The sequence below is a fragment of the Cicer arietinum genome, chromosome 8 (genome assembly GCF_000331145.2).
Source record: "Cicer arietinum cultivar CDC Frontier isolate Library 1 chromosome 8, Cicar.CDCFrontier_v2.0, whole genome shotgun sequence".
In the NCBI taxonomy this organism is placed as follows: domain Eukaryota; kingdom Viridiplantae; phylum Streptophyta; class Magnoliopsida; order Fabales; family Fabaceae; genus Cicer; species Cicer arietinum.
Genome location: NC_021167.2, coordinates 17,916,266 through 17,932,876, shown reverse-complemented (window position 1 = coordinate 17,932,876; position 16,611 = coordinate 17,916,266).

The window sequence follows — 16,611 nt, the reverse complement described above, 5'->3', positions numbered from 1 at the left end:
TGGTAATCGCGTTGAAGGTGCTAAGTGTCATGTGTTAATTATTGTGTGTAAGTATGATGGTTTCGAAATCCCATTTGCCGTGGTAATCGCGTAGGAAACCTAATCGATTTGCCAATCGATTGTATAAATATATCTTTCAAAATCTTTTAAGAAATCGATTTGGAAATCGATTGGCAGAGAGGCAGGAACTCAGCAAAACTGCCGAAATCGATTTGGAAATCGATTTGGCAACCCAGGGACTCATCAGAACTGACAAAATCGACTTAGAAATCGATTTGGTCATGCAGAAACTCAGCAGAACTGACCAAATCGATTTGGCAATCGATTGGCTCAGCAAAAGTCCTTATTTTGAGTTAGATAATCGATTGCTCAATTGATTTATCAATGCTTTGGTCAGTTATGTATTACTTGATGGTTTGAGAACTTCATTTTGAGTTCATTTTTAATTGGCAAGTATTGTATGAACTTTTCGCATATTGAAAATCATGTTAAGGTGCATGCTTAGTTGAAAAGTTATTTTGAGCATTTAAAAACTTATATGCTATGTGTTAACTGTTATTTTTCGGTTGGTGACCCTTTACAATTATTATGGAAATCTGGGCTTTGCCCTCAGATGAGAGTCAGGACGGTCCTACCGGTTCGTACCCTACGGACGGGAATGGAGATGGGAGCGCTTGACTGCAGTTACGATAGGAGGATCCCACGGGGCGCGTGGAGATCACTCAGGGTGTATAGTTTTTTGGTAGGATGATCAGATTAGGTTGATGTATAGGGACTAGGCGTCCTTCTTTTTGGGTTCGAGTATTTTTTAATTTGGAAAACTGTACTTATACTAATATTGTCAGTTTGACATCTTATTTGAATGGGTTCCATGTACCATTTGTTGTTGTGTAAATGTTTTTGATTTATATTTGGAGAAACTTTTCCACTGCTTGTAAATTATAATGACTCAATTATTTATCCTAAGGCATTTCTTTATTTATTTCTCTATTTTAGGTAATTACTTTAAAAAAAAAAAATATACCCTCGCTTTGAAAAACGGGGTGTTACAGAGAGACAACAAACTGACTAACAAGATGAACAAGATAAGCAATATCAGGTCTGGTAATCATAAGATACACTAAGCTGCCAACCAAAGTATGATACAAAGTGAGATCTGGTAAAGGAACACCATCCGAGGGAGCATATTTCACATTCAACTCAAGAGAAATATATGTTGCTCTAGTATCAGAAAGACGAGCCTGGTCAAGAATGTTGGCAATGTACTTGGATTGATAAAAAAGGTAGCCTCTAGGAGAGTAGGCAACCTCAATCCCCAAAAAATCTCAAAATGCTTAGCTAACTACAATTTCAACTCATTGATTCCACTAACATCATCACCTGTAATAATCATATAATCAACATATAGAGAAAGTATAATGCGACCATAAGTGGTGGACCTTATAAACCAAGCTCGAAACCAAGAGCAGAAACCAAGATAAGTGATCACAATAGAGAATTTCTCAAACCAAGCTTGAGGGGCCTGTTTAAGACCATATAAAGCCTTTGTTTAACTTACATACTTCCCCTTGATTATGAGAAACTCCTTGTGGAGGGACCATATGGACTTCTTCTTGAAGCTCAACATTTAAAAAGACATTTTTGACATCCATTTGGGAAACATGCCATTGACGAATAGATGCAACTGCAATAAGAGTATGAATAGTGGTAATCTTGGCTCCAGGAGCAAAAGTTTCTTCGTAATCCATACCATATTGTTGAGAGAATCCCTTAGCAACAAGACGTGTTTTGTAGCACTCAATTGACTTATCAGACTTAGTGTTTTGTGCAATACAGAGAGTTCTTCTACCATAGCCTGCTACCAAAGAGGATCAAGAACAACCTCTTTATAGGAAGAAGGCTCAGACAAACTGTGAATTGAGGTTAAGAAAGAAGCAAAGGAAACTGAGTAAGTTGAATAGATAAAATCAGGTAACTGAGTAGACCTATGTTGATGAGAGGGGTAATGGGGAGGATTAACAATCATAGGAGGTGGTTGGACATTCGGGGCGACAAGAGGGATGTCATCATGTGGACTAGTAGTATTTGTCTTGCAATTATCAACATTACAATCACTAGAAGCGTTATCATTAGGACCAAACAGATCAATATGGGTTAGTTCAGAACTCTTAGTAATCTGAGAAACAGAGTAAAAAAGATGTACTCAGAAAAACAACATTACGAGAAACATAACGTTTTCTTGTATGAGAATGGTAACAATGATAACCCTTTTGATCATCCTCATAACCAAGAAAAGCACACATGGATGAACGAGAAGACAACTTATTGCGCTCAACTTGAGGGAAAAGAACAAAACAAGTAGAACCAAAGACTTTCAAAGAATTGTAATTAGGGATAAAAGCATACAATTTTTCAAAGGGAGACGAACCTGATATGACAGAGGATGGAATTCTATTAATAGCATGAACAACAATAAAAACTGATTCTCCCAAAAACTCACTAGGAATCGAAGCAGACAACAAAAGGGAACGAGCAGTCTCTATAATATGATAGTGTTTCCTTTCAGCAACTCCATTTTTTTTAGGAGTATTAGTAAAAGATGTCTGGTGGAGGGTGCCATCGTAAGCAAGTAATTTAGAGAATTTATTAGAGGTATATTCACCACCTAAATCACAACGAAAGCACTTGATAACAGCATTATGCTAGGTTTTGACCATAGCATGAAACATATGATAATTTCCATAAATTCAGACCAATTTTGCATAAGATAAATATCAAAGCGAAAACACTTTATAACAACATTATGTTGAATCTTGACCATGACACGAAAACGAGTGTAATCATCAATAAACGAAACATAATATATAGATCCACCTTTTGTGAGAACCGGTGATGGACCCCAAATATTAGAGTGAACTAAATAAAAAGGAACATATGAAACTAAAACACTTTTACTAAACAGTAAATTGGAAATTTAGTAAGTTTACAAACACAACAATCTGAAATACTGGTTTGTAACTTTCCTAAAGCTCCAGTAGAAGCCAAATATTTTAATCTAGAAGTAGAAACATGTCCAACGCGAAATTCCGTAAATAAAAACTAGAAGACAAAGAATTCAAGCTAAAACTAGATAATAAGTCAGCAGCAGTTGTTGAGCCTACAGTATTTGGGACTCGCAGGTCATCCAAAACATAAAGTCACCCTTGTCTATGGCATGTCCCAATCAGCCTCCCGGAATGTGGATCCTGCACACAATAAGAAGTGGAAGAAAATATTATTGAATAACCAAAATCACATATTTGACTAACAGAAGCAAGATTCAAAGTAAGATTAGGAATATAATAAACATCGGAAGGAGACAAGTTAGGTGTGGAGACAGAACCAATGAGTCTTATATCTGATTTCTTCTACCGACAATTCACTAACTACTGATTCAACATTAGGAAGAGGGGAAAGATGAAAAATATCCCCACGAAGGCCCTCAAAATCATCACGAAGAGTCATCAGAAACCAAACTAGATGTTGCTCCTCTCTTTGATCAATGTATGCCTTGACAACTTTCAACTCAAGTGATTTCATAAGAGCCAATTGATCCCACAAATTAGCCATTGCCGAAAAGAATTCCTGAATGGTCATATTGTTCTGCTTAAGGGCTCTAATATCACTTTCCAACTGATAACATTTTGCAAAGTTAGACTGAACATACAAACGTTTCAAGTGATCTCAAATCTCCTTAGCAGTATCATATTTTGCTAGTTGCACTCTTATAGACAACTCAACAGAATTATTAATCCAAGTATTAATTTTTGAATCACTAACATTCCATATTTTCATATCTTTTGCATATTTAGTTTCATCCCTTTTATTTTAGGTTTAACAGAAGTTCCATGAATAAAACCCTACATATATTTTCCAATCCAAAAAAATTTCATCACATAACTCCAATAAGAGTAAATTTTTCCATTGAGTTGAACACTAACAACTTGAAGAGAATTATCCTTAGCACCAGCCATGACAAATAATGACAGCAAAATACGACAAACACAATCACTAAGACAAAATAAGTTAGGGATAACCTGTCAATGGCAGAGGCAACAAGGAACCAAACAAAATCACGCCAAAAATAGAAGAACAGAACCACGTTGGAAACAGAAAAGAAGAATCACGTCGGAGACAGAAGAGTCGAATTGCGCCGAAAATAGAGAGGCTGAATCACGCCGGAAATAGAGGAAGAAAATCGGTAACGGCCACAAAACGGGTCGCACAAAATCAACCCCCAACCCCACTAAGTTGTGGACCACTTTACAGTAGATCCCAAAATCAACCAAAGCTCTTTGATACCATATTAACAATGACATATATGGAAAAGAGGAAGAAAAGAGACAATCACTCTAGGGTTTCATAACATAGAATGAATCAAGCTTGTGTTAATAGAGTTACAATGAGTATATATACAACATAATAGAAATATCTAAAATACTCTTACTACTAAACATTATCAAACAAAAGGTTTAGTAAGAAGAGGAGAGGCTCATGAAAAGCTTGAACATTTTGAACAGGCGGTTGTTGGTGAGTTCAAGTTTATATTATTAGGGCAAGGGTTATTATGATGACCTTGTTTGATGTTTGCACTAATAACACCAGACATTGCTAGTGTTTGGATAATAATATTAAAGTCATGAGTATTGTTCTTATTCCAAACACCCTAAATTGGTTGAGGAACTGCACGCACCTTCCTAACAGATATATGGTTCCTACTCTATTTCTCTTTGTAAATAACAAAGAAAAGGAAATTTAATTTCTCAAATAAGAAGGGTGTGTAGTGTAATAGGTACTCTAGTTATATGTTGGTTTGACTCATAATGCACAAGTGTCGACAAAGTGTATTTTACATATTAATAACATTCAGATCTAATGGGTCCCATTATGGGCCTCCCATTAGAGTATCACATATTCTAATATCCTCTAAAAAAATGACATGTGACATAAGGCGATAGGTAGAGAGTATTCTATAAGACGATAGGTAGAGAGTATTCTATGAAGAGATTGGAAGAACTATAAAAAGAAAAGGGTGGGAACCAACAACAACATCTAAAAATTAAGATTTGGTTTGGGTGGTTTGGGTTGTGTAGAGAAGTTGGTTTTCTCTCATAATTGGATTTATCTATTACTTGTTTGGTAATTGTGACACCCAAAACCCTAAAATGGTAGTTATAATAATAATACTAGATTTTTATTAACAACAATAATTCGCAGCGGATAAATAATACTTTTTCTAAGGAAATAAAAACTTTTACATGTAATTTAGGATATCACATTTCCCAAAGTACATATGGAACATGTAAACTTAATTTCTCAATTAAAAAGGTGCAATCTCCATCAACCAAATTTAACTATAATTTCCAGAAAGAATCCCAACTCCTTCAAACCTCTTTCCTCAAACATCCACCTTTTTATCCTCAGCTCTTCCATCCTTTTCTCAAACACTTCACTCTCCTCCTCACGACTTTGGTAATTTCCTATCCAATCCACATTTTTCTACCATGTCTCCACTATTTGTATCCCCTCAAAAAACCAGCTCTTCCATTTTCGGCATCAGTCAGTTTTTAAACTTTCCAGCAACTTTGGTCCATCTAACACATCTATTGATCCCTTACCACTTTTCCATCTCATCATCCTTTGCCACTTTTCCATCCGTCTCTAAAAATCCCATTCCTTCCAACATTGTTGTTGCTATCACTTCAAAACTTTTGCATGTAATTTAGGATATCACATTTCCCAAAGTACATATGGAACATTTAAACTTAATTTCTCAATTAAAAAGGTGCAATCTCCATCAACTAGATTTAACTATAATTTCTTGATTTAATTTCAAACTACTACTAATAAGGTTATTTTCTAGTTAAATGAGTAAAATATAGTTTATAAATCTCATTCCTTGTATCACATATCAGAGCGGGCGTCTCCAAAACTTGAACTTCAAGATTTTCTATCCTGAAATAACTGCAACTTTGCAAATGCATGGTCAAGTAAGTCAAACACAAACAACGAAGGGGGTGAGTTTCGAAATCATGTAATAGTATAAGATAAGATAGAAGAACATGCAAGTAGTCAAATTGGCACAAGCATGAGGAATATTCAAGAACATAATATCAAATATTAAACCAAATCAACCAGAACAAAACAGTCACAAGGATCAAATGTTATGCATGTCTTATACTTTATACTTCTCCATCATTTGGAACTATTCTACTCTGAATTACTTGGTTAAGAGGCATGATATTATGTCAATACAGGACTGGACGGGCAATTCATGATTGACCAAGTCCTCATAGATCCCATCAACTCAACCTGAGACACATATACGCGACGGTCGGGGTACTCATGTGCTGCACGATAGCTCCTGGCCTTAGGGAACAACCCATTAATCCACTTAGGAATTCCCCACCACAGATACCCCCAAGGTCTATTAGTCTTACCTTATAGTTCGACCGTTGCCCTCCACGATCAAACTCATTCAATTGTACTTTCCCGAAATCACTAGGTTTCTTAGACTCTTCCTATATGATGACAAAATAATCTTAACTCAAAAAATCTCCAATATCTAGCTCACACTTATTCGATTATCACAACTCAACAACTCTCAGTTTTAGTTCACAATATCCATCAAAATTTAAGTCTACGTAAATATCAGTCATTCTACAATAATCATCAGAGGTTAAAATCAAATTCCAATATTTAGTCCACACCACTCACAATGAACAGTCTAGTCCTATCAATCACAAAATAGGAAATCAAACAAGTGGTGCATTCAAGTAAAATTATAATTTATGTCAAGTAACAAGAACACTCAGATACACATCATCTAACTAATAACAGTTAGCATATAATTTCATAAAATAAAATATCATGCAATCTTTGTTGAGACAAACTCCATATTTAAATTTTTTATGAAAATAAACAAAGGTTAATTAAGAAAGTTAATTATGATTCTAAAATGTTATGTTAATTTAACATGTGCTTTTGAGTGAATTTAATTAAGAACAGAATCAAGCAAAGCAAAGAAAAAGCTCATCACAGCTTGTTGATCAAACTTTTTCTACCTCTTTAACAAAGAGTCTGCCCTGGAAATTTATTCATATAGAATCAGCACATGGCAAGGAACAAATATGATTCTTAAGTTTTCACAGGAATTTTTAAAAGGTGCATTTACAACTCAAACCCCCCTTTCTTGTAAATCAACATTGTTACTTCAATTGGCATCAGAGCTCGGTCTCTAGAAAGTTCAAAAACACCTAACAAGTGCTAGAGAAAAGATCTAGAAGAATGTCGAAAGCAAAATACATTGTTGAAGGAGGATCCTAAAATAGACCACCATTCTTTGAAGGATCAGATTACTATATTTGGAAAAACAAAATGCAGCTGTTTCTAAAGTCTCAAGACACAGGAATGTGGCACATCATTACAGATGGAGACTTCACACCAAGGGTTGATCAAGATGACTCAAGCTCTGCCTTAAAAAAGGAAACAGACTGGATAACAGATGATAAAGCTAAGGTACTTTTAAATTCTAAAGCCCATTTATTCTTATCATGTGCTTTAAGCAGGGAAGAAAGTGAAAGAGTAGATGAATGCACAACTGTAAAAGAAGTTTGGGATACACTACAAACTCATCATGAAGGAACAAGCCATGTCAAAGAAACAAGAATAGACATTGGTATAAGGAAATTCGAACTATTCAAAATGCAAGAAGGAGAAACTATTGATGAAATGTACTCAAGATTTACTACAATAGTAAACGAAATGCGTTCTCTTGGCAAAGCTTACACAGTGCAAGAAAGAGTAAGAAAGATCATGAGGTGCCTTCAAATTATTTGGAGACCAATGGTAACAGCTATAAGTCAAGCCAAGAACCTTGAATCACTGCCACTGGAAGAATTAATTGGAACATTAAGAGCACATGAAGTACCGCTACAAGAAGAAGAAGAAGAAGAAGAAGAAGAAGAAGAAGAAGAAGAAGAAGAAGAAGAAGAAGAAGAAGAAGAAGAAGAAGAAGAAGAAGAAGAAGAAGAAGAAGAAGAAGAAGAAGAAGAAGAAGAAGAAGAAGAAGAAGAAGAAGAAGAAGAAGAAGAAGAAGAAGAAGAAGAAGAAGAAGAAGAAGAAGAAGAAGAAGAAGAAGAAGAAGAAGAAGAAGAAGAAGAAGAAGAAGAAGAAGAAGAAGAAGAAGAAGAAGAAGAAGAAGAAGAAGAAGAAGAAGAAGAAGAAGAAGAAGAAGAAGAAGAAGAAGAAGAAGAAGAAGAAGAAGAAGAAGAAGAAGAAGAAGAAGAAGAAGAAGAAGAAGAAGAAGAAGAAGAAGAAGAAGAAGAAGAAGAAGAAGAAGAAGACAACATATGCTTAATGGCAAAAACAGACGAAGAAGAGGTAATGAATTCTGAACCTTGTCATTTATGTGAACAAATGGGAAAAGAATTTGATAACTTGTTAAATGACTCAAATCTCCTTATTCAAAAATGTAGTTCTTTAAAAGAACAATTTTATAAAGAAAAAGAAGAAAACGAAGAAAGTCAGACTAAAAATAACTTGCTAAAAAAATTCATTCAAGAGTTGAAAGAAACAAAGATTTTAGAAAACTAAGAAAGTCAACAACGTTCTGCACTACAAACAGATAACGTTCGACTGAAAAATAAAAACGAACTTCTCAAAACAGATTTATTAAATTTCATTAAAGCCACTGAAACCTTTCATAACATCATGGGATCTCAAATAGGAAATTTTGATAAAGCTTGCCTTGGTTTCAATCATACCCAGAAAACCAAGCTATATGAAAATTTCTTTGTCCCAGAAAGAAAGGAAGAAAAATGCAAGACTAGATGTTCTTATTGTAAAAAACTTGGACATCTGGAATTTGATTGCTATTTTAGAAAAAGAGATGAAAAGATTGAAAGAAAAAAGGTACTTAAAAAAGGAAATCATCCTATCAAAACAGTTTTGAAAAATCAGCAAAAAGGAGAACAATCTCCATAACAGTTCTCAAACGGAGAAAGTTCCAAAATACAAGCAGTACGTTTTGGAAACTCGTTTAAACCAAAGTTTAAATCTTCTGAAACCTATAAAAGAGATGAAAAGATTGAAAGAAAAAAGGTACTTAAAAAAGGAAATCATCCTATCAAAACAGTTTTGAAAAATCAGCAAAAAGGAGAACAATCTCCATAACAGTTCTCAAACGGAGAAAGTTCCAAAATACAAGCAGTACGTTTTGGAAACTCGTTTAAACCAAAGTTTAAATCTTCTGAAACCTATATGGTTAAATCTATTTCAAAACCAACAACTAAAAACACAGCTAGTTTCAAAAATAAAGGAATGATATACCATTTCAAAGGAAAAGGGAATGTTGAAACTAACTCTCCAGGACCCAAAACAAAGTGGGTACCTAAGGCTGAAATAACATCTCATGCAGGTTGGTTTTCCAAATATAAAGAGAAAGCCTTGGTTCTTGGACAGTGGCTGCTCAAGGCACATGATAGGAGATAAAAACTGCTTCATAACATTCATCAAGAAGGATGGTGGTTCGGCCACTTTTGGCAATAATAATCAAGCCCAGATTAAAGGTAATGGAACCATTGGTAAGACAAACTCTGCTCAAATAAATGATGTTCAATATGTAGAAGGTTTAAAACACAACCTATTAAGCATAAGTCAGCTATGTGACAATGGATATGAAGTCATTTTCAAACCAAAGGTATGTGAAATCAGAAAAACTCAAACTGGAGAAATTTTATTTTCTGGAAAACGAAAGAAAACTTATATGTTTTATATCTCGAAGAACTACCTGATGAATCATGCTTAATATCAATCAATAAAGATAAATGGATATGGCATAAAAGGGCTGGGCATATCAGTATGAAAACCATTTCAAAAATTTCCAAACTTGATCTTGTTAGAGGTTTACCAAAACTTAACTTTGAAAAAGATAAAATATGTGAAGCTTGTGCCAAAGGTAAACAAGTTAAAAGTAGCTTTCATGCAAAAGATTTTGTAACAACAAATAGAACTCTTGAACTACTTCACATAGATCTCTTTGGGCCTTTGAAAACAACAAGTCTAGGAGGAATGAAATATGGTTTTGTTATTGTTGATGATTTCTCAAGATTTACATGGGTTATGTTTTTAAAACAAAAAGATGATGCTTTTGAAGCATTCAAAACATTTTGTAAAAAGGTTCAAAATGAAAAAGAGTCCAACATCATTTCTGTAAGAAGTGATCATGGAGGAGAATTCATAAATGCTTCATTTAAAACTTTTTTTTGATGAACTTGGCATATCTCACAATCTCTCATGTGCAAGAACTCCACAACAAAACGGAGTTGTTGAACGAAAAAATAGAACACTATAAGAAATGGCAAGAACTATTTTAGAAGAATCAAATGTTGAAAGATATTTTTGGGCTGAAGCCATAAACACATCTTGCTATATCTTAAACCGTGTATCTATCAGAAAGATCATCAACAAAACTCCATATTAAATCTGGAAAAATAGAAAACCAAACATTTCTTACTTTCACATTTTTGGTTGTTATTGTTACATTTTAAACAACAAAAATCTTGTTGGAAAATTTGACGCGAAATCTGACAAAGCAATCTTTCTTGGATACTCAACCGAATCCAAAGGTTATAGAGTGTTTAATTTAAGAACTAACGTTGTTGAAATAAGTATGCATATATTATTTGATGAGTTTGATGACTTAGATATGAGTAAAAAGGATGAGGAAGAAGAAACTCCAATTGAAACACAGCAACAAAACAATTTGCAGAAAACAGAGATTGATAAACAATCTCTGTTTCATTCTCCACCAAAAAGCTGGAAAATAATTGAAGATCATCCTCAAACCCAGATCATTGGAGACACGGGTGATGGAATCAGAACCAGAAAATCATTCAAGAATGATGAAAACAACATGGCAATGATATCTCAGATTGAACCAAAATCAATCAAAGATGCAATCATTGATCAATCTTGGGTAAATGCCATGAAGGAAGAACTACTGTAGTTTGAGAAAAATGAAGTATGGACTCTAGTACCTGATCCATTAGATCAAACAGTCATTGGCACTCGATGGATGTTCAGAAACAAACTTGATGAAGAAGGTAAGGTTATCAGAAACAAAACAAGATTAGTAGCTCAACGCTACAATCAACAAGAAGGTATAGACTATGATGAAACATTTGCTCCAGTTGCAAGGTTAGAAATTATTTGAATACTTCTTGCATATGCATCTCATAAACTTATTAAACTGTTTCAAATTGATGTTAAAAGTGCTTTCTTAAATGGGTTCTTAAAGAACAAGTGTATGTTGTAACACCCCGTTTTTCAAAGCGAGGGTATATTTTTTTTTTCAAAAGGAATTAAAATAAAACAGAGAATTAAATCAGGAAATGCCTTTGGATAAATAATTGAGTCATTATAATTTACAAGCAGCGGAAAAGTTTCTCCAATTATAAATCCAAAACATTTACACAATAACAAATGGTACATGAAACCCATTCAAGTAAAAAGTCAAACTGACAATATTAGTATAAGTACAGTTTTCCAAACTAAAAATACTCCAATCCAAAAAGAAGGACACCTAGTCCCTATACATCATCCTAATCTGATCATCCTACCAAAAAGCTATACACCCTGAGTATCTCCACGCGCCCCGTGAGATCCTCCTAACGTAACTGCAGTCACGCGTTCCCATCTCCATTCCCGTCCGTAGGGTACGAACCGGTAGGACCGTCCTGACTCTCATCTGAGGGCAAAGCCCAGATTTCCACAATAATTGTAAAGGGTCACCAACCGAAATTAACAGATAACACATAACATTTAAGTTTTAAATGCACAAAATAACCTTTCAACTAAGCATGCACCTTAAAAGGATTTTCCATATGCTAAAAGTTCATATAATGCTTGCCAATTAACAATGAACTCAAAATAAAGTTCTCAATCCATCAAGTAATACATAACTGACCAAAGCATTGATAAATCAATTGAGCAATCGATTATCTAACTCAAAATAAGGACTTTTGCTGAGCCAATCGATTGCCAAATCGATTTGGTCAGTTCTGCTGAGTTTCTGCATGACCAAATCGATTTCTAAGTCGATTTTGTCAGTTCTGATGAGTCCCTGGGTTGCCAAATCGATTTCCAAATCGATTTCGGCAGTTTTGCTGAGTTCCTGCCTCTCTGCCAATCGATTTCCAAATCGATTTCTTAAAAGATTTTGAAAGATATATTTATACAATCGATTGGCAAATCGATTAGGTCAAAATGGTGAACTTCCTGCAACTCATCCAATCGATTGGGAAATCGATTTCCCTGATCGTTTTTCCAAAAATTCATGCATTAACTCAAGTCATTCCTAATCAAGTTCACAACCTAACACTTAGCAATTCCTACGCGATTACCACGACAATTGGGATCTCGATAACCATCATACTTACACACAACAATCAACACATAACACTTAGCATTTTCAACGCAATTACCACAACGACTCAAATTCAAATCACTTAATCATAAAACTCAAATCAACCACGACTCGCGTGCCAAGCACCCTAATGCAATGCGTATATGCCAAAATGCATGGACTCGGAATTCCAAACCAAAACCCTCCTCGAAGGGCCGTAAATCATAATTGTACCGCCTATCGCAGGCCAAAGTACCAATTACCGAGGTGCCACCTATCACGGGTCAGCACGATTTACTAAAATGCGTAAATCATAAACGTACCACCTATCACGGGTCAGTACAGTTTACCGAGGTGTCACCTATCACGGGTCAACACGATTTACTAAAAGAAAAAGCGGGAATCGTAAACGTACCGCCTATCACAGACCAGTACTGTTTACCTAGGTGCCACCTATCACGGGTCAGCACAATTCACCAAAAACGTAAATCGTAAATGTACCACCTATCACGGGTCAGTACAGTTACCATGGTGTCACCTATCACGGGTCAACACGATTTACCAAAAAGTAAATCGTAAACGTACCACCTATCACGGGTCAGTACAGTTACCATGGTGTCACCTATCACGGGTCAACACGATTTACCAAAAAGTAAATCGTAAACGTACCACCTATCACGGGTCAGTACAGTTACCATGGTGTCACCTATCACGGGTCAACACGATTTACTAAAAGAAAAAGCGGAAATCGTAAATGTACCACCTATCACGGGTCAGTACAGTTACCATGGTGTCACCTATCACGGGTCAACACGATTTACTAAAATATAAATCGCAAACGTACAACCTATCACGGGTCCGTACAATTTACCAAGGTGCCACCTATCACGGGTCAGCACAATCCACCAAAAATGTAAATCGTAAATGTACCACCTATCACGGGTCAGTACAGTTTACCGAGGTGTCACCTATCACGGGTCAACACGATTTACTAAAATATAAATCGCAAACGTACAACCTATCACGGGTCCGTACAATTTACCAAGGTGCCACCTATCACGGGTCAGCACAATCCACCAAAAATGTAAATCGTAAATGTACCACCTATCACGGGTCAGTACAGTTACCATGGTGTCACCTATCACGGGTCAACACAATTTACCAAATGAAATGCATGAGCATACACAGACTCCATTCACAACAATCGTTAAGCAAATGCAGATATTAAAAGATTCCCCATTTTTAATACCCATTTAACTTAAACGACTTTCAAACAACATTAATTAAATAAGTCATTAAGAGATTCCCCGTTCTTAATACCGATTTAACTTAATGATTTTCAAAACAAAACGTTAAGCAAACAGTCATATTAAGAGATTCCCCATTCTTAATACTCATTTACCGAAACGATTTTCAAAAACGATAGTTAAGTAACCGAGACATTAAGAGATTCCCCATTCTCAACGCCCAGTTAACTTAAACATTTTCCTCAAATACACATTAAGTAAACCGAGGTATTAAAAGATTCCCCATTTTTAATACTCGTTTAACTCTAATGGTTTTCAAATTCCACAGAAACAAATTCAAACATACTTTCACATTCAAACCATAATTCACAACAACCACACCAATTAACAAACATCAAGTTTCATTTACCCATAATCATACACAATGACATTCAAATTCATTTACCACGAAACATTCATCACTATAAACAAAACCTAACTCTTAGGGTTTTACCCGTAACGCACTAGTTTGGTTTTTCCCCAAATCGATACATTAAGCCCTAACAAATTCCTTCCCACACAACCACAGATAAGTCCCTAATGCAAACTAGAAGTTTGGAAGGAGCCCTTACCTCAAAGTTAGCTTTATCGAGAGTTTCCGGTTCCGCGAGAAATTCCGGTAAAATCTCCGCTCGCAACGCCGCTTCCAAGTTAGTGCACTAGCACCGTAGCACGGAGGTGAGCAACTTTCCCTTCTATCTCTTCGAGAAAAGAGGTTTGGATCTAGGAGAAACGGAGGGGTTTGTGTTTGGATCTCAAAACCGTTTTTCTTCGTTTTCGAATCAAAGAGGAAGAGTGGAGTTACGAAAACCTTGATCTAACCCTCACCCAACCTTGGGTCACTAGTTTTGAAGGAAAGGAAGCAACGAAAACGAAAAATGGAGGAGGATGGAAATTTGGTTTTTTCTTGCGTGACTGAGGAAGGAGATGGAAAATTCTATTTTCTCTCCTTTCAATTTCTTTCCTTTGTTTTTCCTTTCTTCCTTTTTCCTTCCTTCCTTTATATACTATTTTCTTTTCCTTTTCCTTCCTTCTAGTTTTCCTTTCTTTTTCCCTCCAAGCAAACATATATAAAAAATAAATATAACTTAACAAATATCTCAAAATCTAGATATTTATTAAATTACCGTTTCACCCGAAACGCCTTAAATTAACCGTAAAGTATTTACCGCAGTTAAATTCAATTTATTTATCGACGGGAAATTCTAATTGGCATCGAAATATCTTTTTGATTATAAAACTCCAAAATATTATTAACTTTGGCTTAAAAGCCTCCGAGCCAAAATCCAAAATATACCAAAAATACATAAAAGGGTACTTTAAAATTACGGGTCTTACATTACTCCCCCCCTAAAATTAGTTTCGTCCTCGAAACTATGCATCGATAAATAACTCTGGGTGTTGTTCCCTCATCTTGCTCTCCAGTTCCCAAGTCGCATCTCCAGTAATTGGGTTCCAGATCACCTTGACCAACGAAACATCCTTGGTCCTCAACCGCTTAATCTTCCTGTCATCAATTCTCACGGGTGGTACTTCGAACGACAGGTTATCCTTTAGCTGGATCGTGTCTGGTTCGATCACGTGAGATGGATCTGCGAGATATTTCCTCAACTGCGACACATGAAACACGTCATGGATATTGGACAGTATCGGAGGTAATGCAATCCGATAAGCAACCGGCCCAATTCGTGCAGAAATCTGATATGGTCCAATGAATTTCGGAGTCAACTTCTTCGATTTCAAGGCTCTACCTACTCCAGTAGTAGGTGTGACTCTCAGAAATACATGGTCACCCTGTTCGAATTCCAAAAGTCTGCGACGCTTGTCCGCGTAACTCTTCTGGCGATCTTGTGAAGTCTTCATTTTCTCCTTGATCTTCCTTACTTTAGCTGTGGTCTGTTGCACCATCTCTGGTCCGACAATCATATTCTCACCGTCTTTATACCAACACAAGGGCGTTTGACACTTGCGCCCATATAAAGCCTCATATGGTGCCATTCCAATGCTCGCGTGGAAACTATTGTTGTAAGTGAACTCAATCAACGGAAGTACATCATCCCAACTTCCTCTATCATCTAAAACACATGCTCTCAACAGATCTTCCAAGGACTGATTTGTCCTTTCAGTCTGTCCGTCCGTTTGTGGATGGTAAGCTGAACTCAATCGTAGCTTCGTTCCCAACGCTTCGTGCAATGCTCCCCAAAAATGCGATGTGAACTTCGGATCACGGTCTGATACAATGCTCGATGGTACCCCGTGTAACCTCACAATTTCAGCAATGTAGATCTCCGTTAGCTGATCTACCTTATAGGTGGTCCTTACCGGTAAAAAGTGAGCAGATTTAGTCAGCCGGTCCACTATCACCCATATAGAATCATTCTTCCTCCTTGTCTTCGGTAATCCGGTTATAAAATCCATGGAAATGCTGTCCCACTTCCATTCAGGTATATCTAAAGGTTGCAACATTCCAGCAGGTCGCTGATGTTCCACCTTCGCTTTCTGACAAGTTAGACAAGTGGATACATATTCCGCCACATGTTTCTTCATTCCTGGCCACCAATAATTCTGCCTCAAATCCTGATACATCTTTGTTGCCCCAGGATGAATACTCAGCTTACTCTTATGCGCCTCTTCTAGAATCGTTTTCCGCATATCTGTAATGGCTGGTACACAAATCCTACCATTACACCGCAAAACATTATCAGCCCCAATCTTGAACTCAGTCGTCTTCCCTTGTACTATTAGATTCCTCTTCTCTTGAATTAAGACGTCATCCTGAGAATTCGCAATGTCTTCAAGTAATCCACTCGAGATCTTAATCATTCCGAATTTCAAAATTCCCGGTCCGAACTCTACGTTCAAGTGTAGGTCTCTAAAAGC